Raw genomic sequence first — 23736 nt, 5'->3', positions numbered from 1 at the left:
CCTGTAGTTGTTAAATGCTCTACCACCTTCTCCCACCCCTCACGCCACAAGCTCCCTGAAATCTCTATCCACTGATACATTTTCGCAGTCTACAAATTTTTGACCGAATAAACATTTTTTAGCCGAAGCTGAAGACAAAAGTGCTGAAAATTGAGGTCGCAGTGGATCACCAAGCAGACCTGATGCGCAAACGATCCTCTGGTCACTTTAGCAAGCATTTGGTTTCATAGACAGTAATGTATCGAATCCGGAACAGTCACGTGAACAGCATTTACAAGGCCGGACGAACATGACTCATCAACAATTACGTGTTGACATCTCTTCCAGAAAAACTTCCCTGACCGGGAATCGAACCCGGGCCGCGGCGGTGAAAGCGCCGAATCCTAACCACTAGACCACCAGGGAGACATGGAGAGACTCTTGACGCAATGCTATTTATATTGAACGCAATGTATCGACATAAATTGGATTTGTTGTATTATGATTGCTTTTTCCTATGCGCTGGAAATTACACTAGTTTTCATGTCTGGCTTTCTACAAATCTGTTTCGATTCGTCTGTGTTTGAAAGTTGTATGTGGCTTCGTTCAAAGTACTTTTTTTGAAAACAAAACATAATTGTCTTGAAGATATTTCACTTATTTTCTTTGGGACAAGAAAATTGCCGTCATTGTCTGACCTGAAACATGTAAATTCAGTCATACAGAACTGTACTTGATTTTTTAAATGTCCTCTGAAATCGCCTGTAAAGCCACGGGGTTGCTTCAAGCCCCTGCATCTGAGAATATTAAATTCTGGACTTTTGGCAATTTGTCAAATATAGAACATAATCCTAATTTTAAAATAATTACTTTGTCCTCTACTCTGATTTCAGACTCTTTCTGCGAACAAAAAACATTGTTGGCACCTGTGAGTGTCATTGGCTCATCCAATGATTATTACCTATTCTTATTCCCCTTCAGAAGGCGATTGTTAGCTGACTTTCTGAACTGTTTCAGTCCATGTGTTGTCAGTGAATATGTGAAATGCGGGAAGAAATTCTAGAATTTAGATCAGCAATTTAGATCAGCAGTTTTCGGAAATGCCGACTTCAAAGCAGATGTGAGTGAATATGAGCACTCATGTATGAGAAACGCTCAAGGAGTTGTCACCTTGAGTGAAGTTGTCTGAAGTTCAGAATGATTTTGAAGCAACATAACCAGAAATTGCTGTCAGACTGATAAAGAGTCACTGAATTCGAATCCTATTTCTACTCTCTTCCACAGACGCTACCAAATTTGTTGAGTCTTGACAGTAATTTCCGTTTGCCAGCATCCACGAATCTCTATTTTATGGTTCATAGTGATCACATAACATTAAAGAAAAACAGAAACTGCCGGGGATCAAGATGTTGTGGAGATCAGACAACCGTTTCTTTTTACTTAATAGCTGAAATAATTTGTATTTGGCCGATAGAATATTTTACGCACCTCTATCGTTAAATTGTCCCATCTTCCCTTGGTGTGAAACCTGACCGAATTTGAAGCTGATTTCAATATTTTGCTCAAATCGCGGTTCTGTCAATGTGGTTTCTGCAACCTGAAGTCAGGGCCACAGTGCGGGACTGTTCTGTACGGTCTAGGAAAATGCCACTACAGTCATTGAGACAGAGAGTCACAGAGACGTACAGCACAGAAACAGACCCTTTGGTCCAACTCGTCCATACTGACCAGATACTCAAAACTAATCTAGTGCGATTTGCCAGCATTTGGCCCATATACCTCTAAACCCATCTGTGGTAAGTTGTTCCAGGATTGCTACAATACAGATGCAAAACAGTATAGTATAAACTGATCTCTCAATTGATGAATGATCATCTTCCGGTTTTCTTGCAATGACAACATTTGTGGATAATTTGTTTTGGAATAGAATGAACAACAATTCATGGTGATGTCTTCAGCCAGAATCTAGGCGCATTTGAGCCCCTGGGTGGGCATGAGCCAACAACCTTGCGGTTCATCGCACAACAGCTAGCCGATTATACCACTGAGACTTCACCAGCGTACCTCGCCTGGGGATACTCATTGATATATTGGAAACAGGTTGATGTGGTTTGCTTACTCTCACCGTCGTCTTCGTTCTGGCCATTTAATGCATCGTTAATGAAATATTCGCAAGGTTTTGAAACCAACATTGCACTTTATGTCCTGCTGTGCAAAATTGGGAATTGTCTCAGTAATACATAATCATTAATTTTGTGGAGACATTTTGAGTAAATGTTCCAGTATCTCAAAGGAGAAAGAAAAATGAACAATAATAAATTTAAAGAACTGCTGGAAAAACTCAGCAGGTCTGAGACCACCTGTGACACGAGCAGTTCTGAATGAGGAACAGTGAACTCCGAAACTTTAACTTTGCTTTCTCTGTACAGGCACGCCCAACCCTGCTGAATTTCCTCCAGCAATTTTTTTTTAGATTAGAAAGAAAGGTGCACTTCAGCATCCATCAAGAGGTACAGAGTTGGCGTCAGTTTTTTTTTTCTTATTTTTCATTTCTCTCTACTACTAACTAGCAATATTTCCTTTGTAACCTCTTGCCTTAAGTTAGTGATTCAAAGAGACTGCTGCAAGTTGTTTCTACAGATTTCAAATACAGTGTAAAGCTACTTCATTTGTTGTGCAGGTTGACTTACTGGAGGCACAACAATGCTAAACACACTGCTCCATTTGATAGAAGTTTATTCTGAATATTTTTTTTTCCAGTATTGGACATTTTTCCGACAGACAGAATCACTACATATCCCTCTCCATCTGTGCTCTCCAGATGTACAGCGGCCGGAAGGTGCATATTTGGCAGGTATCGCCGCTACCAGCGTCGTCTGCCTGTGCAAGAGTATGGAGATTTTGTGAATGAATGAGTGCCACATTCTGGGAAGAAGGTGTTTGCAGGAACGTGTGGTTAAGTGACCTCTCCTTTCCACCTTGCCCCCACCCCAACAAAACAGGCTGCATTCACAGAATCAAGTTCAAGATCACAGAAGCACAAATAAATCTGTTGGACTACAACCTGGTGCGGCATGATTTTTAACTTTGTCCACGTCAGTCCAACTCCGGCACCTCCAATTCACAGAATCAGTGTGGTGTTTGCCGGAGACGGGACGAGGGTTCCGAAGGAGGGTAAGATTGTCATGATTCGCGGAAGGAAAATATGAAATAAACGACAAGTACCGGAAATATGGGACAATGCTAGTGACCTTTGTGAGTTGAGAAGTAATTCTTCTTCGGAAGAGGAACAGATTCGTGAGTGTAAAGTTTTAGAAATTGATATTCCTTTTTACCTCACGCATAAAGTGAATTCTGAGATGTGAAGTTGGCATCAAAATAAATATGTGCAAAGTACTCGACAATGCAAAATGTTAGATGTATACACCTGTAGCTGTTAAGTGCACTATCACCGTCTCCCATCCATCTCGCAACAAGCTCTCCTGAAACCTCCATCCACTGCTCCAACATTTTTGCAATCTACAAATTTTAACCTGGCTGTTAGCCGAAGCCAGGGACAAAGTGATAAAAATTGAGGTAACGCAATATCACCAACCAGATATTTGATAAACATTTATTGTCATAGGCAGTAATATATAGAAGCTGGATTAGTTCAAAATTCTACTTCCCTGACCGGGAATCGAACCCGGGCCGCGGCGGTGAGAGCGCCGAATCCTAACCACTAGACCACCAGGGAAACGTGCAAACCTATGTTGTCTCAATTCCAGTTAAATTGAGGTCAATGCATCGATTTTGTCGTGTTTTATTTCCATGCGCTGGATATTGTATTTTTTTTTAAATCTTTGCTTTCTACAAATCTATTTCGGTTCGTCTGTGTTTGAAAGCACTTTCTATTTTGAAAATAGCACTGATGGTTTTATTTTAAATTGTATTTTCTGCTTCTTGAAGACTATTCTCTATTTGAATATAGATTTCACACCACTATTATATAGCTCCTTCTACATAATTTATTGGATTAGTTTTAGTTCCTTTTTTATTTATCAAAAATGCATTTATAAATCTCCTGTTGACTTGTTTCTCTGTTGAACAGTGCTTCTGATAGGGATACTGAAGTTCTGAGAATGGAAGCAACTAATGATCCAGTATTCCAAACAGAGGCCCCAGAATGAACAGGATCCAAAACAAGTACTGATTGAATTCATCTGATTCAGTCTTGTGCATAATTAACATTAGCAATAATAAAAGACTCAACGCCCTTCTATCTCACGTGAACGTGCTGCTGTTTCTATAAATTAGAAGATCGATTCAATCCCTGCTCACACACTGTGCACATGCATGGCCTTTCTCAGTGTGAACCCGCTGATGTGCCAAAAACTCAGATGACCATGTAAATCTCTTCTCATACACAGGGCAGGTAAAAGGCTGCTCCCAAGTCAGTACGCGCTGGTGTATCAGCTGGTGGGATAAGTGGGTAAAACCCTTCCCACACATAGCGCATGTATACAGCCTATCCCCTGTGTGAATTCTCTGGTGTACAATTAGATGAGGTGACTGTCTGAATCCCTTCCCACAATGAATGCAAGTGAATGGTCTCTCATCAGTGTGAACTCGCGGATGTGTCTTGAGGATCGAGAATTGACCGAATCCTTTCCCACAAACAGAGGAGGTGAATGGCCATTCTCCAGTGTGGCTGTGTTAATGAATTTCCAGTTTGGATGGATAATTGAATCCTTTCCCATAGACCCGAAATTTCCAAGGCGTCTCCATTGTATGTATGTCCTTGCATCTCTCTCACGTGGATATTCAATTGAATCTCGTCTACACGCAAAACAATGGAATAATTATTCTGCATCATAAATGCTATTTTTGAGGCTGCATAAATTATAAAACGTTATTTCACAGTTTATCTACTGGAATAGACTCACTTGAGTGTATGTGTATTGGTGCTTCTCCGGTGATATTCATTCAGGATTTTTTTTTCTCATAAACCGTACAGGCAAAAATTATCTCCTTCCACATCCAAAGGTAGATGGCATTTTGGGTCTGATGAACTTATTGAAGCTGTCAGATCTTGATATGATATTTGGTTTGAATTTCCCATCTGCAAATGTTCTTCTTCCATTGCCTTGTAAAAAGGAAATCATAAAAGTTATCAGTGTTATAACAGAGTGAAGTTTAATTGTACAATTATAGTTTCCACAGAATATACCTGTTGAACTTGTTTACTTTCAGCTCTACATTCACTTCTCACTCACTCATTCTGTTTGTCTGCATACCAGCATGATATGGCAACTGCTCTTCCCAAGACTAAAATAAATTATAGATTTGTTAACACAGCCCAATTCATCTTGTAAACCATCTTCCTATCCATTGAATTCATCTACACTTCCTGATACTTTGGAAAAGCAGAAAAATAATCAAGGCACCTCCTTCTCTCGTCATTCTCTATTCTACCCTCTTCCATCAGGCAGAAGACATCGAATTTATATGAAATTTGTTGACATTGAAAAAACAGCTTTTCCCCTGTCGTTACCAGACTTTTGAATTGACCTCTTCAGTGTTAGTGCTGATCTCTCTCTGCACCATCTCAGCAGGTGGAACATTGTATCCTGCATTCTGTTGTTACCCTCATACATTTGTAAAGAATGCTCTGGCTGTAAAGCACATAAGCCAACACTTTTAACTGAACTTCAATACATGTGACAATGATAAATCAAATCAAATCAAATACGCCTCTACTCAGTGTCAACATCCAAACCCATCACAGCATCCAAAACTTAGTTCTCCTTTGGTTGACTTTCCCTTTTTTCCTCATGGTCTATGACTGACTGTATTCATTTCTCCACTTACTGAATCCCCTGAATATTCTGAATCTGGCTAAGTCAAGTTCTACGCCCAACACTTTATCTTCCATATGAGACTCTGTGCCAAATCATTCTGTGTGATAATCGAAAATGTGCATGAAGAGGCTCTTCCTCTTTCATCAACTGACGCCTCAAACTTACAATATACCTGCTTGAATTTAGATATGTTAAGTAAATAAAAAGAAAACACTGTCCAGTGTAAATCTGAGTAAGTAGAAACGTCTCCTGCCTTGTCAAACGTATTTAAGGATGGTCAACACTTCATGGCCTTGGCAGAAATACCCACAACCCATTAACTAAAAAAAACCCTGCCTTGCAAGTACTCAATAAATTCTGTTCATTAAAAACCACGACTGTAAGGGAAAACAGAGGAAGCCATTTAGACTGTTGCACCATTCAGTTTTTATCCTGGCCAATCAATGCCCATGTCCATGCTTCCTGGGAGTATCTGCATAGCGCCTGAATAAGCTCGAATCTTCCGAGGTGATTCCTCAGAGCACTCAATCAGAAATATATACCGATTTACCTTTCGAACAGGAATAATTTCACCGAGAGATACGGTTAGGAAGAATCAAAAACCGTTTGCACACACACAGAAGACGGGGGATGGCCGTCTTCCGCTGTTTTGTTTTCATGTTACAGGATAATGGCGCCCTCTGCGATTCCAGCCGCTGCAGAATACAAATAGCAGGAGGACAGCAAAGCACAGGAGCAAAAAGCCCTGCTTTCTCGAGGGAAGTAAGTCCCATAGACGGGCATGCACATTGGGTCTTCCAGAAGTTGGCTCGGGTCGGTTTTTGGGGTAAGGGGATAGCAAGTGAAAGGTGGTTAAGAGGTGCTGATTGCTGGTGTCTGGGCCCGAATCAGAGTTGCTTCGCCTGGTCATTTGGCATCTGTGGTTACCGTTCACTTTGCACTATTGCTTTTCCAGCATAAACTCGCTGCCAGTCCCCGATCCCTTTTCTCCTGTCCACCGCATCTGGTTCGAGACAAAGGAGCATCCAGAATGTCCCGCTGCCCGTCCTGGTGAGCACGCGCCTTTTCGGCACCATCGAATTCAAAGGTTTGGACAGAGTGCTTTCTCAATCGCAGAGCATTGTGGGTATTGAACATGCGGTTACTGGTTGACTCTACAAAAGCGTCGAATTTATTGTGATCAGCCACAAAAGGTGTTTTCCCACTCGCAGAAGTTGTTGCTCATTTTTGATTTTGTAATTTTATGGTTACCTTTTTCTATAATTGGGCAAGTTCCCTCAGGCATCGTTGATTTGCCCACTGCAAGATTCAGGACGGTACTTCTCATGATTGATCCCCGGAGTTTTCAGTGCAACTTATCCATCGTTTATTCAACCATTTCATTTCTTGACTGGCTGGATTGAAAACTTTCCCGATTACAGATAAATGCCTCTTCATAACAAGTTATCATGCGTAGATGTCCAATTATCCAAGTTCTCATCTTGGTTTGAACAATTGTAAGAAACAGATGCATTTACTGTTTACAAAATAAGTCACCTAGTCAGTGATTCTTTACACATATCTTCGCCTGGGTCTGTTTGCCCTATTCCTTATTATTATCTCTCTGATACTTGTTCATTTGTGACTCCTTTCACTAATGCTCCAATTCTAACACCTCTGTTGCAAACGAAGAAATTGGGAATTTCTTGCTGTGAAAATAGAAATATCAATTTAATACTTATTAGCAATATGGTATTTCTCTCTATAAATAGAATGTCAGACAAAGAATGAGATTCTGCTGAAGAACAAAACACAATTTAAGGATATTGTGAAAAAATAGAAACTGAAAGTTGATCATTGTTGTTTGGAATAGATCAACAATGGGAATTTAAATATTCAGATGTATGTGACTTTCATGCAAAAGCATGCATGAAGAAAAGGGGAGTAAGTTAATATGTTCCGTACAGAATGGAATAAATATGGTAGCAAGGAATAATCCTGGATTGATGCACATTAAATCGATACAGATGAAGGAAAGGAATAAAAAGATAAAGAAGGCACCGACAGGAGTAGACTGTCATTCCAGATTTCAATAAATTTAAATTCCACTGTGTGCCTTGCTGGTCTTCAAACCAGGCACAGAGCATTATCTCAATCTTTAAACTGATAGTCCAGAGAGTATAACACTCAGCCTCTTCCGAATTGGGGATAATGGATTCTAATCACAATAGCAAACTGCATCTCATGGAGAGGGTGGGGCCAAATAATTTATGATGATATATAACAATGACGTGGCTGAGGAAAAGGAATGTGCCATTTGTGAGCATTGTGTTGAAACTGCAATATCAATCCACATTTTTTTTCTCATTGTTAAACTACACCATTACCTCTATCTTTTGATGCACCCCTGTCTGACTTCTCCATCTGTGGATTTCTTTAACAATTCATGATCACTTTAAGGGGCATGTTTGATCCCAGTTCAGTGTTTAATATTACCACATTTTCCTACCTTTCATCTTTGGACTTCATGTCCCAACTCCAATGGTCCAACCTCTTTAGTTTCATCCTGTATTCAGTATGCATCCTGAGGACTTCCCTCTTCTCCTTATAATGATCCACATTGACAATTTATGAGCTACACCTGGTAGGTATTGGCCGTTTAATTCCCTTTTAGGTCATCTTCCTTCCGAGCAAAGAGCCTCATATTGACTTTGTAAATTCAACTACTATTATTTTAAGAAACTGTAAATTTAGCAGTTTAAGCCTTATACCTGCTAAGTATTTGTTTATCAAGTGCCTGAACCCTTGTTACTTTCTATAATTACCTTAAAACCTCCAAATTTGTAGTTGAAACCAAACAATCTTTAGCGACCTGCATTGTGTAGTTCCATGTTGTGCAGTTATGATTTTTCTGTATTTACCAGTAAACTTCCCTTGGTGCTTCATTTTTTAAGCCTTTCTCTCTTTTAATAAACCCTATTTTCCATTATTTAAGCTGGTTTCTGATTGTGTTACATTACACATTAACAAGAACTGATTTTTTTTTTCTGAGAGTTTTTTCTAAGTAAACCTTTTCTGCCTGCACACTTCTCTTACCCTTTTCGATTATGTCTCGAGAATCTGTTCAGACACAGTGATGCTAGAAAATGGTATACTAAGAGACATCAAAAATATATTGACAGCTTATCACAGGAAAGGGTGATACACAAAGTTAACGGCTCTTTGTGTTAGAAAGGGTCAAGAATTAGTTACCTGACAGAAGCTGAAATTACACTTAAATGGGCATGTCTGAGTTGGCAGGCTGTGATTAATGGAGTCCTGCAAGGAGGAACTTTGGGGCCATTGCTATTGGGAATCTATGTTCTTTACTTATTTAAAATAAAATAAATAATTGTTTTAATTTTGCCTATGATGCAATTTAATTAAGTGAGTCATGATGTAGAGGTGGTTACGTTGGACTGGGTGGATAAAGTTAAAAATCGTGCGACACCAGGTTATGGTCGTACAGATTTATTTGAAAGTGCATGCTTTTGGAGCACAACTCCTTACTCAGGTATCTGTGTAATTTTTGATTAAGTGAGCAACAGTATGACCAATGAAATATGATATTATTCACTGCTGACAAAATTAGAGAAGCTGAAGTTTTTTCAAAGCTGACAATCTTCCAAATGTTAGGCATGCGAAACATTAAAATGCTATCACGGAGGTACACAAAGCAATGGGAAAAATAAATGTTAATCTCCATTTGTATAAGGAAATTCTGCAGCTGTGCAGGGCTTGCATGACATCACAATCGGAAAGCGATGTACTGATTTGCTGTTCATATTTAAGGAAGGATGTATTATAATTGGAGGCAGTGAAGTGAAGGTTCAACAGATTGTACAATGGAACGATTCAATTTTTTTGTGAGGAGAGGCTCTATAATTTGGGCATCTGGAGTTCAGAAAAATAACTGAAATATAAAAGATTCTGAATCTGCTTTGCAGAATAAACTGAGAGGATGTTCGATATAATTTTGTGCCTTGATTCAAAAAGCAATTATTTCGGAACCACATGAGAAATGTCTTCACTCAATGAGTGATAAAGTTTTGGCATTTTCTATCATGAAGTCTTCTGGATGGGAGTTTATTGACAATATTGAAGGCTGGGATGGATAGCGTTTTGAATGCTTGAGACATTAAGCTATGTGAAGAACAAGCAGGAAACTGGAAAACAGTTTGGAGATTGATGATTAGAAATGTGAATGTTGAGTGCTATGGTGTTCTACTGAGTTTTTTATGTGTTATTCCAGATTTCCAAAGTCTTCAACATATTGTTTTGGTTTCAATTCAGACCTTGCACACAGAACTCAGTCAAATGTTGCAAGACGTCCAAACAAGAAACAGTTTCTGGAAGTGTGGATGATAATTTGCAGATGAGGCTCATTAGAAGGTAATTACATTTCTTTTTGTCTCCCCCAGGTATTTATCCAATTTCCATTTTAAGTTAATTGCAGCAGTTTGTACTGCAGTGCAGATGGAGAGGTAGCTGCCATTTCCTTAAAACGCTTCTTCAAATTTTCCCCTTTGTCTCCAATATGTGCCATCTGAGTTAATATTTCTTCATTTGTCTTCAGCCTTTGTTTATTGTTTTGAAAACACTGTGGCATAAGTGACTCATGATGCTGAGCTGGAGAAGGACAAACCCAGAAATTTCTAATCCCGTTATAAAGCTGAGCAAATTCTAAGGTTCATTAAAACTTTATGGCCTTTTAATCAATTTTGTATGGTCAGTGTTTGTTTAAATTTCAGTTTTGCTTTTTCGAAAAGCAAACCAAGTATTATGTGGTTAATGCCCAGTTTTCCTTTGGGCAAATGATGAAAGAGCTTTTTCTTTACCTTTATAATGTGTGTAGTGAAGGCACTCTTCCTTTGCTATTATTTTAGGAAAAACTGGACGTTCATTCCACAACAATAAAGTATCACGATATTTGTTTGATACAAGCACAAGAATTTCTTAACGTGGTGTCTTTGCTTTTAATGCTTTAAGGTGTTTAAGAGGAGCTCTACAGCCTTGAGTTTAGTTTAAGTCAGTGAGAGCAATTTTACAGCAGAATCTTGATCACAGAATCTTGATTACTTTGAGGCTTAAGGGTAGAAAATGGAATCGAGAGGTGGTGTGGTTTAGAGAGGGAAGTAACTGAGGCAATTACATATAGGGTCGGTGTAACTTTCTTTCATCTGTTCAGAATGAATGTACATATAAAGCAAAAAAATCCCATATGCTTTATCGATTGCTCAGTTTTGCCTCAAGTGAATAAAAGAAACAACAAAGCCACCCTGCACTCTTCCAGGACCTCACCCATGGCTATCGAAGAAGCAAATATCGCAGCAAGGTGCCCAGAAATGAAGTTGATAGCCTCCCACAGAGGTCTGGTTCCTTCTTTTTCTTGACCAAAGCCTCAATTTCCCCAAACAACCAGCATTCCCTGCACCTGCCAGCTTTGTCTTCACCCTAACAGGAAAATACTGTCTTTGGACTCCTGTTATCTCAATTTTGAACGTTTCTCATTCTCCAGCCATCCCTTTATCTGTGAACAGCCACCCATATCAGCATTTGAACATTTTTGTCGAACACCAACAAAATTCACCTTCCTTAAGTTTAGAAATTCATCTGTTTTATCTGGTCTATACTTTCCCATCATTATTTTCAAACGAATACAGTTATGGTCGCGAGCCCTAAAGTGCTCCCCCACTGATACTCAGCCACCTGCCCTGCCTTATTTCCCAAGAAGAGGTCGTGTTTTGTGCCTTCTATAGTAGGTACATCCATATACTGAATAGAGATGTTTCTTGTTTGGAAAGTCAAAATCCCCTCCCATAATCCTGTGATTCATACAAACAACTGAAATCTCCTTAAAAGTTTGTTACTGAATTTTCGTCAGACTATGAGGGATCTATAGAACAATCCCAATAAAGTGATCATCCCTTTCTTATTTCCCATTTCCAAAATAAGTTCCCTGGACAAATTCCCAGGAATATCTTCCCTAAGTACAGACATAATGTTGCCCCTAGTCAAAAGAACCACTCCACCACACACACACACACCGCCCTCCTCAGAATCTCATTCTTTTCACTTCCTAAGACGTTAGTTCCAGACCTCCCCCGGTCCTGTTCCCCTTCGAAAACGTTCTGCACCCTTTCTGAGATACATTTGATCTAGTCTCTAGAGAGGCAACACGCCACTCTGATATGTAGCTGTCAGCGGCATAATCATCTGTCTGTGCCTCGAGCTAGACAGTCCTGTATCACAATCGGTCACTTGGAATCTGGCATGCTCCTCATTCCATTAGAGCCAGTCTCAGTACCAGACACTTGCCTGACAGCACTTCATTCCCTTGAGAGTCGATCAGCCCCTACATTTTCCAGAACAGCAGGCACGTTTGAGATGAGGATAACTACAGGTGACCCCTCCACGACCTGTCTCCCTCTCTGACCTTTCCTCGAGGTCATCCATCGCCCTGAATGTATCATCGGTTTATCTCCCTCCCTGCAATTGTCATCCACCACACCCCCTAGCTACAGTAATTTTCTCATTGCCTCTAACTGCTGTTCCAATCGGTCCATGCAATTTGACAGGATTCACAACCAAATTCACTTCCTGCAGACATAATCATCAGTCACATGGAAATTCTCCCTCATCTCTCACATCCGACAGGAAGAGCACATCAATCCAGCAAAAAACACCTTTACATATTAACAATCTATACCCCCAGAAACTAGCGCTGTCTTACTGCTCTAAAAACGTTACACCAAACTTAATATCTAAGTTTTCATATTCTTAAAGTTTTAACAAAATAATCAAAAAGTAAACACATACTCGCTATTGTGGATTTAGCAAAGAAATACAGTGTGGGTACACTTTTTAAAAAGCCACTTCTGTGCTCCCCTGCTGTGAGCTCCCACAGACAGCTTTCTCCGATGCCAACTTTCCTGACCTGCACATATTTAGATTGAGGGAGGAATCCAGAACACCCGGAGGAAACTCACGAAGATATGGGGAGAATATGCTAACAACACACGCAGACAGTTACTCGATGTCCCTGGTACTGTGAGGCAGCACGCTTACCACTGAGCCATGCAGCTGCTTCTCAATATCCTGCTGACTATTGAGGTTTTTTGTATTTAATTTCAATGTGGTGATAATCCGTTTCTTCTTTTATTTTCACCCAAATAACATAATTGAACTTAATCACAGGAATATCCACCCTGACTACAGCTGAACAAAAATGCCACACACCTTTCACTCTTGCTTCCTTTCTCCCCTTTCTCTCGCATCAGTACCCTGAAGCATTAAGCTGCCAGTCCTGTACTTCCCTGAGCCAAGTTTATGCAATATTTATGATATCCCTGTGACACGTTTCCAACCATTCCCCAGTTTATCTGCCACTCCTCTTATATTGAAATAAATGCAATTTAATTGATCAGTCTTATTCCTATCTCTGTCTTGCTCGTGCCTGCCTTGACACTTTGACTTGCTCCTCTTCTCAATTGTACCAGCCTCAGTCATTTCTTCATTTTCACTATTTTATTGCCCCATCTCCCCAGCCTTGACTGGTTTAAGTCACTTAAGTAGCATGAGCAGTCTACCCACGAGGATACCGACCCCCTTCTAATTCAGGTGCAAACCATTCTTCTCATAACGCCGTTTCTGTCTCAGGCAAGATTCCAATGATCCAAAAATGTGAATCGCTGCCCACCGCACCAGCTCTACACTTACAAGTTCATCTGCTCTAATCTCTTCTTCCTATTCTCACTCGCACTCAGCAAAGGGTGTAATCTATGTATTACTCCCCTCGAGGACCCATTTTCCAATCTCCTGCTCAATATCCTATATTCTCTCTTCAAAACCTACTCCCTTTTCTTCCGATATCACTGGTACTAATATGTACAATTAATTCCTACTGGTCACTCATCCCTTTGAGAATGTACTACACCCTCTCCAAGTCATCCTTGACCAGGGCAGCTACAGACCATTTTGACGTCTCGCTGTCGGTCACAGAAATGACTGTCTGTGCTCCCAGAAAGATAGAGAGTCTCTATCACAATTAATTGCTTGGAAATGGACATATCTCTCACCACAGTATAGCCAGGTTTGGTACCAGAAACTTGGCTGACAGAGCTACATTCTCCTGATAGTCACCACACCCTACATTTTCAAAAGCAGCATACTTTTTTGAGATGCGGATAGCCACAGGAGACTCCTGCACTACCGATCTGCCTCTCCTATTTGTCCACAGGTAATCCATCTATTTCACTACAACTGCAGTATTCTACCTTCCTGAACTTCAATCCATCACATCCTAATTGCCTCTAACTACTGCTCCAACTGATCCATAGACCCAATAGGATTCACAACCAAACACAACTCTTGCAGGCGCAATCATCAGAAATATTGAAATTCTCGAAAACCTCACATATCAAACAGAAAGAACATATAACTCTACTAATCGCCATCTGTGTATCTTTATTTACAGATCCAGGCAGTAGCACCATTTTATTGCTCTAAGTCACTGCTCTTGAATAACTTAATATTTATGTTCTATATTAAAAAAATGAAAATACAGATCTCAGTAAAACATCAGAGTCTATTACAGATTTGCCAAAGGAATTTAAGGTTTATAAGTTTTTTTTCAATCTTCAGAACAAATACTCACTGATCAATGAAATCATCATTCCCCCGGCTGTGAGCTGTTCTGAAATTGAGGTCCCTGCAAGACCAGCTGTTTGTTTGGTTCTCTTGGACAAAGCTCAGGATTTCCAGAGATCCTTGTAATTTCACAATCAGTGAGCTGTGAGCGTTCATTGTTTTGTATTGAACTCTAGATCCATTCTTGGACCTCCCACATGGTCTCTCCCGAAATTCCTGCACTCTCCATTTCTTCCAATTTTAAGTATGTTGTTTCTGATATTTGCTTTGAATTCAAACAGTGAAGTAATAACTTATAAACACAATAATTACTGCTCCAAGAAATCGAGGGAAAAAAGGATCTGCTGTATGGCGATGATTCTTTCTCATCCACCAGTTTGAAAATGGTTGAGGCACAGGATTTACTCATCACTGGAACACAATGAATACTAGGGATAGTCAATGTGGCTTTCTGCAGGGAGGTCTTGTCTCAAACCTTATTTAGGGAGTGATAATGATGAATGATGAGGGAAGGCTGTGAATGTTACCTCCATGGACACTACAAAACCATTTGACAAAGTCCGTCATGGTAGGCTGGACCAGACATTTAGTCACATGAGATCCATATTGTGTTGCTAAGTTGGATACAAAATTAGCTTGATTCAATAAGACAGACGATGATTTGTGAAAATGTACTTTTCTTATGGGATGTCTGTGACTAGTTGTGTTCTGCAAGAGTTAGTTCGGGGATCTCTGCTGTTTGTACATAAATTTATTTAGATGAACATGTAAGTGGTAGTAAGCTTTCAGTTCTGATTAGGACGTTGCCAGACGAGTTAAAAATTGGTGGAGTTGTTTATGGAATATCTCCATGAAAGCTGGTATCCTGTCATCAAGTCACCTTTTATTTAAATTGCATAACAAATGACATTCACCCAGCTAGCACACAGCCAATTCCTAAACTGAGCAGAAACCCTGAGACTCCTGTTCATTATTTTTTCGCATACGTTTTGTGTGTGTGTGTGTAGGTGTGAGACACACTGAAAGACACAAGATGCACGAATCTTTATTGAAATTTCCACCACCAGGAAGAAAGGAAGCACCCAAGTGGTCAGTGACAAGCAGTGCCCTTGAGACTCCTGTTTATATCTGTCAGTCAGGACTCCCTGATTTGATTAGATGAACAGCCCCAATCAGGGAAATCATATTCTATGAGAAGAACTGATTCAAAGCACAACATTCACCCCCCTTTAAATCCTGGAAATGGGTATGTCCTTCATCCAGTAGTTTCTTCTTGGGCATTTTCACACAAGGTCGGATTCCTCTGCTTCTGCCTAAACTGGAGTGATAATAGCCTGCCACTTGTACCCAGAGTGTCTTGGCCGAAACTCCTCTTCTTCAGGTGGTAGTTGTTTCGAGGCTGTGACATATGCTGTGTCCAATTTATACTGAGATCCTCTGCAATGGGGATGAACCCACGAGGGTTCTAACATCTTTGGAAGTTCTGAGGGGAGAGGTATGCTTTGCTTCCGCCTTGTGTGCAGCGTTGTAGCTTTCATGTTGTCCACGTAAATGTTGAGGACCACATTTCCTAACCAAACTTTGTTCATCATGGGACCTGACCCCGCATCCACCATGCCTTTTATCCATGCAGGGACATTCCTTTGTCTCGAAACTAAACGTCGTCCCATGAAGTAAATAGCCTCTCTGATTTAGAGAGTCCTGAATCCAGCATTGGCATTCCTGATGTTGTTTCACTATCACCATCAGCACCACCCCTTCTGGTTTGGGAAGATCCGATTTAACCTGGTGCAAAGTCTTCTCCCCATTAGATAGTCTACTTGAGTTGTCCCGGGAGGTGTATGGGGTAGACCTGGAATCAACAGAAACAGGGGCAGTTTGTTGTTGAGTGAAGCTGTAGGCTGTTTCTTCAAGAGTGCCTTCAAAGTTTGGACTGTATTTTTTTTCCACCTGGCCACTGTGCGATGGATGGTATGGAGCTGTCCTTATTTATCAAACATCATGCGACATGAGGAAATATTCAGAATACTTGTTGGTAAATGATGGCCTTTTGCTTATGACCAACACCACATAGAGTCTATGCATTGCAAAAGTTTCTTGCAACTTATCAGTCATCATCTTAACATTGACAAATGAACTGTGTGCACGTCCAAACACTATTAGTGGGCGTCCACTATGAGTAAAAACACAAAGCCCATGAAAGGATGGCGCAGTCGACCTGTAACCAAGTCCAGGGTTTAGACAGCAGTTCCCATGAATGTGGAGGAGCTGTTGGCGGTGACGTTTTTGTTCTGTTGGCACTCTGGGCACTGCCGAACCAGCGTGGCTATGTCAGCATTCAATCCTGTTCACTAGAGATAAAAATCTCGCCAAATTCCTGGTGGAATTCAGCCAGTATCAGGTCATGACCTTTATTCAGAACAACTGTTCTTGCTCCCCATAATAATATGCCATCCTCTCTGGCGATCAGGTCTCCCTGGGTCCAGAAATGTTTCAGTTTTCGTTGTGATGGCACTTTTGATGCCCCCATCACACGAGCTGTTTTAGTTTGCCAGGATGAGATATTCTTGTATCCACAGTTTGATATTACCAGCAGTGACTGCAATAGTGTACAGAAAATTTAAAAGCAGAATGGACTCTTCCAGTAGTGGAACCACTAATCTGCAAGTGGGAGGCAATTCAAAGCCTGCACATTTGCCGCTTGACCTCGCAGACAGTGTTCCAACTATTAATTGTCTGCACTCAGAATAGGATCTCACTGCTAAATCTAACCTGAAACTATAGGTGGCACAGACTTTTCCACTTTCAGTAGCCCTAGCTATTACTTTACTATTATGGTCCTTTACTGTGACAAATGTACATTCATAAAGTTTTTGGTGGAACTTGCTCTCAGGGTCAAACTTTTCTTATCTATCTGGACTTATCTCTTTTCAGCATCAGCCAAAGCACAGAAAGCATACGCTCCTGGATTCTTCTCTCTGCTGGGCCACCTATGAGCCAACACGACCCTGATATTATACTGGGAGGCATCAGATATCAACTCTACATCTCACTTGAGAATGTCGTGTGCCAACACCATAGACAATGATAGCTAATTCTTCACTTGCCTAAAGGCGAGACCTTAGCTATAAGACCATTTTGCATGTTTGCCCTTTTTTCACTCGCAAATGTAAAAGTGCCACCACAGGGACCAGGTTACCTGTGACTTTTCCATAATAATTCACCAACCCAATGAAAGACCAGTACATACGTGAGAGCCAGGGCACCTTGGATTGCCCGCAATTAATGTTCAAATGCATGTAATCTGATCTTGTCGACTCTGTCAGCCAAGGAGGTCATTTCGGGTGACTGAAACACACATTTTTCTCTGCTGAGCACACAATTTCCAAGTTCTTTCAAGGCTCTTTACTGGTCTTCTCTGTTGTTAGCACGTCATCCAGATAAATGCTGACTTGGATAGATTTTTAAAGTGTTTTCTATTATTCATTGGAAAATTACCCAGCTGACTAGACCCCTAAAAGCAGTCTCATGTATTGGTACAAACCCTAATTGGCATTATCTAATTTCCTATTATTATCTAATCACAATTGAATTTACACATGTTTCTCATCCAGCTTCATGAAAGACAACTCGCTAACCCCCGCCAGATGTGTATATAAGTCTTCTTTGCAATGGATTGGGTATTTTTGTTGCTGTGAAATGTAGTTCATCATTTGTTTGCAATCGCCACAAAGGCAAACCGATCTGTTGGGCTTCAGAATCGAAATGACCAGTTCTGCCAATTCCACAAACGGCATTGGTTTGATAATTCTTCCACTTTCCAGCCTGATATCCATTACCTCTACTTTTGCGCATGAAGTGAATGGCATTGGTCAAGCCTTGCAGAATTAAGAAATTGCTTCTTAGTAAACGTACAAGGTGGCCTTCCCACTTTTGATAGTCCGAAGACATCCCTGACAAACTTCCGGGTATTTAATTGAGACTTCACACTGGTGGCTATTTTCCAATCGAAAAATGCACAACCACTCAGCTGACTAGACCCCTAAAAGCAGTCTCATGTATTGGAACAAACCCTAATGGGCATTATCTAATTTCCTATTATTATCTAATCACAATTGAATTTACACATGTTTCTCATCCAGCTTCATGAAAGACAACTCGCTAACCCCCGCCAGATGTGTATATAAGTCTTCTTTGCAATGGATTGGGTATTTTTATTGCTGTGAAATGTAGTTCATCATTTGTTTGCAATCGCCACAAAGGCAAACCGATCTGTTGGGCTTCAGAATCGATATGACCAGTTCTGCCGATTCCACAAATGGCATTGGTTTGATAATTCTTCCACTTTCCAGCCTGATATCCATTATCTCTACTTTTGCACATGAAGTGAATGGCATTGGTCAAGCCTTGCAGAATTAAGAAATTGCTTCTTAGTAAATGTATAAGGTGCCCTTCGCACTTTTGATAGTCCGCACACATCCCTGACGAACTTTAGGATATTTAATTGAGACTTCACTCAGGTGGCTATTTTCTAGTCGAAAAATGCACAACCAATCGAGTTGAATCTTTCCCAACCAATCTCACCAAACCAGACATGCGCCTCAGCCTTTTACTATAATCAACCTGTGGCAACTGAACCAACTGCTTTTCATAAGAGACCGGAATGAATATTGTAGTCTTAATTTGTTGGGGCTCTACCACAAATGTAAGGTTTGCAATACAGGGTGAACTTTGGCAAAGACTGGTTCCACAGACACAGATACAGACACACTGGTATCGACTTTTAATGGAACTGGGTAACCATTTAACCATCTGTTTGTTTGGTTGGTGCTGGTTTGCATATTGTGAATCAATTTAAGTGTTCCAAACCAGCTGTAGTGACAACAAAGTGACAAACACTAGTTGTGTAAATACCAGTTTAATATTCCACCTCCAGGGAATAACACACAAACAGGCGTCCCTGATCGGACAAGGTTCACAGCCCCAATAAAGGAACTAATTCTTTGAAGTCCACTTGACTGACCTTGTTCCAATCACTACAGTAGATAGTAAGGAAGGATGCACAGCAGGGCAGAGGTAAGTTGGAAGTTTGAGTGGAGAAATGGCAGACAGAATTTAATCTGAAAATGTATGTAGGGTTGTATTGTGGGAGATCAATTGCAAGAGTTAAGTATACAGCAAATGGCAGAACGCTTAGGAGCATGAATATAAGAGGAAACTTGGTCTGCATGTCCATAGCTTCCTGAAAGTGGCAACACGAGTGGAAAAGGTGCAAATCAGATGTATGATATACTTACCTTCATTGGACAGGACATTAACAGGTTTCAAGTGACATATCAACTGCATAAACTTGAATTAGGCCACATTTGGAGTATTGTGGGTAGTTGTGGACACTGCACTTATAGGAAGGCTGGGGAAATTTGGTGGGATACTGTCGCGAAAGCTGTATATTAGCCATCAGGAGAGATTGGACAAACGGATTGTTTTCATTTGAGCATCAGAGGCTGAGGGAGGACCTGATAGAAGTATATAAAATTATGAGAGCTATGGATAGCATGTGTAGACAGCGTCTTTTTTCCCAGCCGGGAAATGCCAATTCCGAGGGAACCTAGGTTTAAGATGATGGAGGTAAGTTTTAAAATGTGCAGATTTTGTTAAACAAAGAATGTTAGATGCCTGGAATGAACTATCCAGGGAGTTAGTAGAAGTTGATACAATAACAATGTGGAAAATACTTTTGGACAGACACCTGAAGAGGTGGAGAATAGTGGTTATGGAGCATGTGCAAGCAGTTTGGAATGGCACCATGGTCAGCACATATATGGCAGGCTGGAGTCTGTTCCTGCGCTGTGCAGTTCTATCTTCAATGTTGATTCCGCTATCAATGAAACATCGTGTTTTCTTATGGTTTTCCCAAGTTGTAATACCACATTCGAGGATTTACCATGCTGGTAAGTAGAATACTTTTAATCCCCCTCAATCTTTAGAACTGTGCATTTTCGTCAAATTTGTTTTTCTTTGTCCTTTCTTTAAAAAGACATCAGTTTATATTTTTTCTCTATTACGTTTCATTTACCAGTTGTCTACATGTTTAACTAGCTAATTCCACTGTATCCTTCTTTGCCGTGATATCCACTTGTGTTGCCACTTTCAGGAAGCTATGGACTTGCAACCTAAGATCCCTTTGTATATCAATGCTCCTGGGAGACTTGCCATTTGCAATATACTTTCTGTCTTTGTGCATTTAGCCTCTCAAAATACATGGCATCACACTTGTTCACATTAAACTCCATCGACTGCTTCGCTGCCCAACTTACCAACTAGTCTATTTCTTGCTGTATCCTTTAACAACCTTCCTTCGTCTTCACAACTCCACCAATTTTGCTATTGTTTGCAAAGATATTATTCAAGCCATCAATATTTTCTTCAAATTATTTATGTGTAGTTCAGACAACAGAGTTGCCAGCATTTATCCTTGTGGAAACTCACTGATCACAGACTGCCAGTCAAAATTTTGAGAACAAAAGTTGTGAATTTATTATGAACACTCAGAAAGCTACAGCTATACCAGATCAAGGGAAGTGTATTCAATTTTGTCAGCACAGCTTAGGAGTCTAAAAGGGGTGTATAGGTGATTATATTGGGATGGTTCCAGAGATATAGGAAATTGGAAGTTTAGATTGAAGAAGTTGACATTGGAACAAAGGAGATTGAGTATTGAGATGATAGGGATGTACAAGGTTATGAGAGTTTTAGATGAGCTAAGTATTAAAAAGCTGTTCCTATTACTTAATCGTGCCAGGATTAGAGGAAAGAACTGCAGGATATTTGGTAAGGAATAAGGAGGACAATGTGAAGAGGAAAAAACTGAAATTCACCTGTAGTTGCATGATGGAAGTCCGAACCTCACATTTGCCTATTGAGACAGGTTTGAGTCAGCAGGGTCTCTTGTTACCAGGGCAGAGTCAAAAAAATGGCAGCCAACTTGTACGATAGGAGAGAGAGCAATCTGTGTTTCAACATACTGGTGATCATTGACTCGTTGACTTTTTTGTCACTTTGCAACTGGGGTTGGAGAGTTGAACTCAGCCAGAAGAGGGTAAAGACAGAGAGCAGAGAAATTTTGGAGTAGTGTGGTAGATTGAAATCTCTCCAAAGGGACAAAAGAAAATGTATGGGTTGAGTACTTACAGTATTAAGGAAACAATAGGGGAATGAACGTTCCATAGAAACTATACATGCTTGTTCTGAAATTCTGTTTTGTACGTTGAGTAGTGATTATTTTTAACCTCTTTTCACAGGAACATTAGAGGAAAAGTTGAGATCAGAAAACTCAAAACGCAATGTCATATCCAGATTTGACATTATTGCTTGACGAACAGATCCTGGTTATTCTCGGCATTTGAATGTGAAAGGACATACGTTTTCCCCATTTGCCCGTCCAAAACATTTCAAGCATCGATGTGACTGGGATAACACCAAGATCCAGACACCTGACTGAAAATGTTCCAATGCATTGACTGTGAAAAGAACTTCGACTAGTTATCATTCATGAACAAAAATGTTAACCTTTGCAGTAGGAACAAATGTACATTTGTATTTCATTGGACAAGACTTCAACTCATCATCCTACCGACAGCGTCACAGAGACACCCAGACCATGGAGAGACCATGAAAATGTGGGGGTTGTGTGGAGGGATTCAACTGCCCGTCTCAGCTCGAGATTCATCCACATAGTCACACTGGGGAGAGGCCGCTCATCTGCTCGCAATGTGGGAAGTGTTTTAGAGAATCATCTAACCTGCTGAAACACCAGCAGATTCACCTGCTCCGTTTGTGAGAAAGTAATCACCCAATCCTCTCACCTGCTGACAAACCAACAAGTTCACAACGTGGAGAAGCCATACAGTTGTTCTTATTGTGTGAAGACACTTATCCGTTCATCCAAACTTCTGAAGCATCAGCGAGTCCATACCAGAGAGAGGCCCTTTACCTGCTTTATTTGTGGGAAGGGATTCACCAGACTTCCTGACTCACCAGCGGGTTCACACTGAGGAGTAGCCATTCACTTGTTCCATTTGTGGGAAGGAGTTCTCTCAGTCCTTCCAAATGTTGACCCACCAGCGAATTCACACCAATGAGAGACCTTTCAAATGCTCTGGCTGTGTGAAAACCTTTGCACGTTTATCGAACTTGAAGATGCACCAGCGAGTACACACTGGGGAGAGACCATTCACTTGCTCTGTATGTGGGAAAGGTTTTACTCAGTCATCCAAACTGCTAAAACACCAGCAAATTCACAACTGATTGCAGAGGATGGACCTTGCTTTTTTTCACTGCTGGTATTCACATCCACAACTGAACCACATTCTGACAGTTGGATTGTGTTTCTGCTGATGGAACTAAACTCCAACCTCGTCACATTGCTAAATTAATTAATAAAGCTGCTTAATCAAATATATTTGACTCTATATAGCTAAATGGCCCATAGTTGGATATTTAAAGGAGAGTGTCAGTAATGTAAATGTTCTTCACCATACAAAATAAAGAACATGTGCATGCTTAGCATAAAGTGGTGCATTTCTCAGCATTTCTCCGAACTTCTCTTCAATTACATTGTGGTTAGTTTCTTCTCTTGCAGATAAACCTGGGAGAATTTTCTGTTTTAATGTCTGTTAAGTGTCTGTTTCCATACTGTACATCTCTCTGATTCCATGACTCTGTATGGGCTACTTGCCTTTATTAGCTGAGGTACAGAATTTAACAGCAGGAAAATGTAAGTGCCGGAATTGTGAAAAATGTTTATTAAGCGACAGCAAAGCATTGCATACAGTATTGGAATCCACATTTACAGGAGAGATGTGATTGCACTGGAGAGGGTGCACAGAATTTTCCAAGATGATAGCAGAGTAATAACACTGTTCCTGAGCTTCTGGCCCAGGACCATCAGCTTCTGTCTGCTTTCAGAGTCATACGGTCTGACAGGACAGAGAAAGGCCCTCTGGCTGAAATTGGTCCAGGAACACAAACCGCATTTCCCTGCACTTGGTCCATACATTCTAAACCTTTCCTGTCAATGTTTTTGTCCAAATGCCTTTGAATTGTTGTTAATATACCCACATAAAACACTTCTGCTGGCAGCTCATTCAATATACTGACCACCCTCGGTTTAAAAACGTTGACCCTCTGGTTTCCTTTTATCCTTCCCCTCTAACATTAAACTGATGCACTCTCAGTCTTGATTCCCCAA

General features: G+C 40.5%; 1 long non-coding RNA gene and 2 other non-coding genes across 3 annotated transcripts in view; 1 reads left to right on the top strand and 2 right to left on the bottom strand.

Annotated features, from left to right (window-relative positions):
• Positions 1-333: 333 nt before the first annotated feature.
• On the bottom strand, positions 334-405 carry trnae-uuc (transfer RNA glutamic acid (anticodon UUC)). Its single transcript has one exon. It is a non-coding gene; the product is annotated as a tRNA-Glu (tRNA).
• Positions 406-3643: 3238 nt separating this feature from the next.
• On the bottom strand, positions 3644-3715 carry trnae-cuc (transfer RNA glutamic acid (anticodon CUC)). The gene has a single exon. It is a non-coding gene; the product is annotated as a tRNA-Glu (tRNA).
• Positions 3716-6787: 3072 nt separating this feature from the next.
• Positions 6788-23736, top strand: part of LOC132832487 (uncharacterized) — a 60374-nt gene continuing 43425 nt past the window's right edge. Inside the window, exon 1 of the long non-coding RNA XR_009646950.1 lies at positions 6788-6906. This is a non-coding gene — a long non-coding RNA (uncharacterized LOC132832487). The remainder of the gene's footprint in view (positions 6907-23736) is intronic.

Source organism: Hemiscyllium ocellatum, chromosome 35 (assembly GCF_020745735.1).
Source record: "Hemiscyllium ocellatum isolate sHemOce1 chromosome 35, sHemOce1.pat.X.cur, whole genome shotgun sequence".
Taxonomy (NCBI): Eukaryota; Metazoa; Chordata; class Chondrichthyes; order Orectolobiformes; family Hemiscylliidae; genus Hemiscyllium; species Hemiscyllium ocellatum.
The sequence above is the reverse complement of the archived record's forward strand: the minus strand, read 5'-3'. Positions and strand labels throughout refer to the sequence as shown.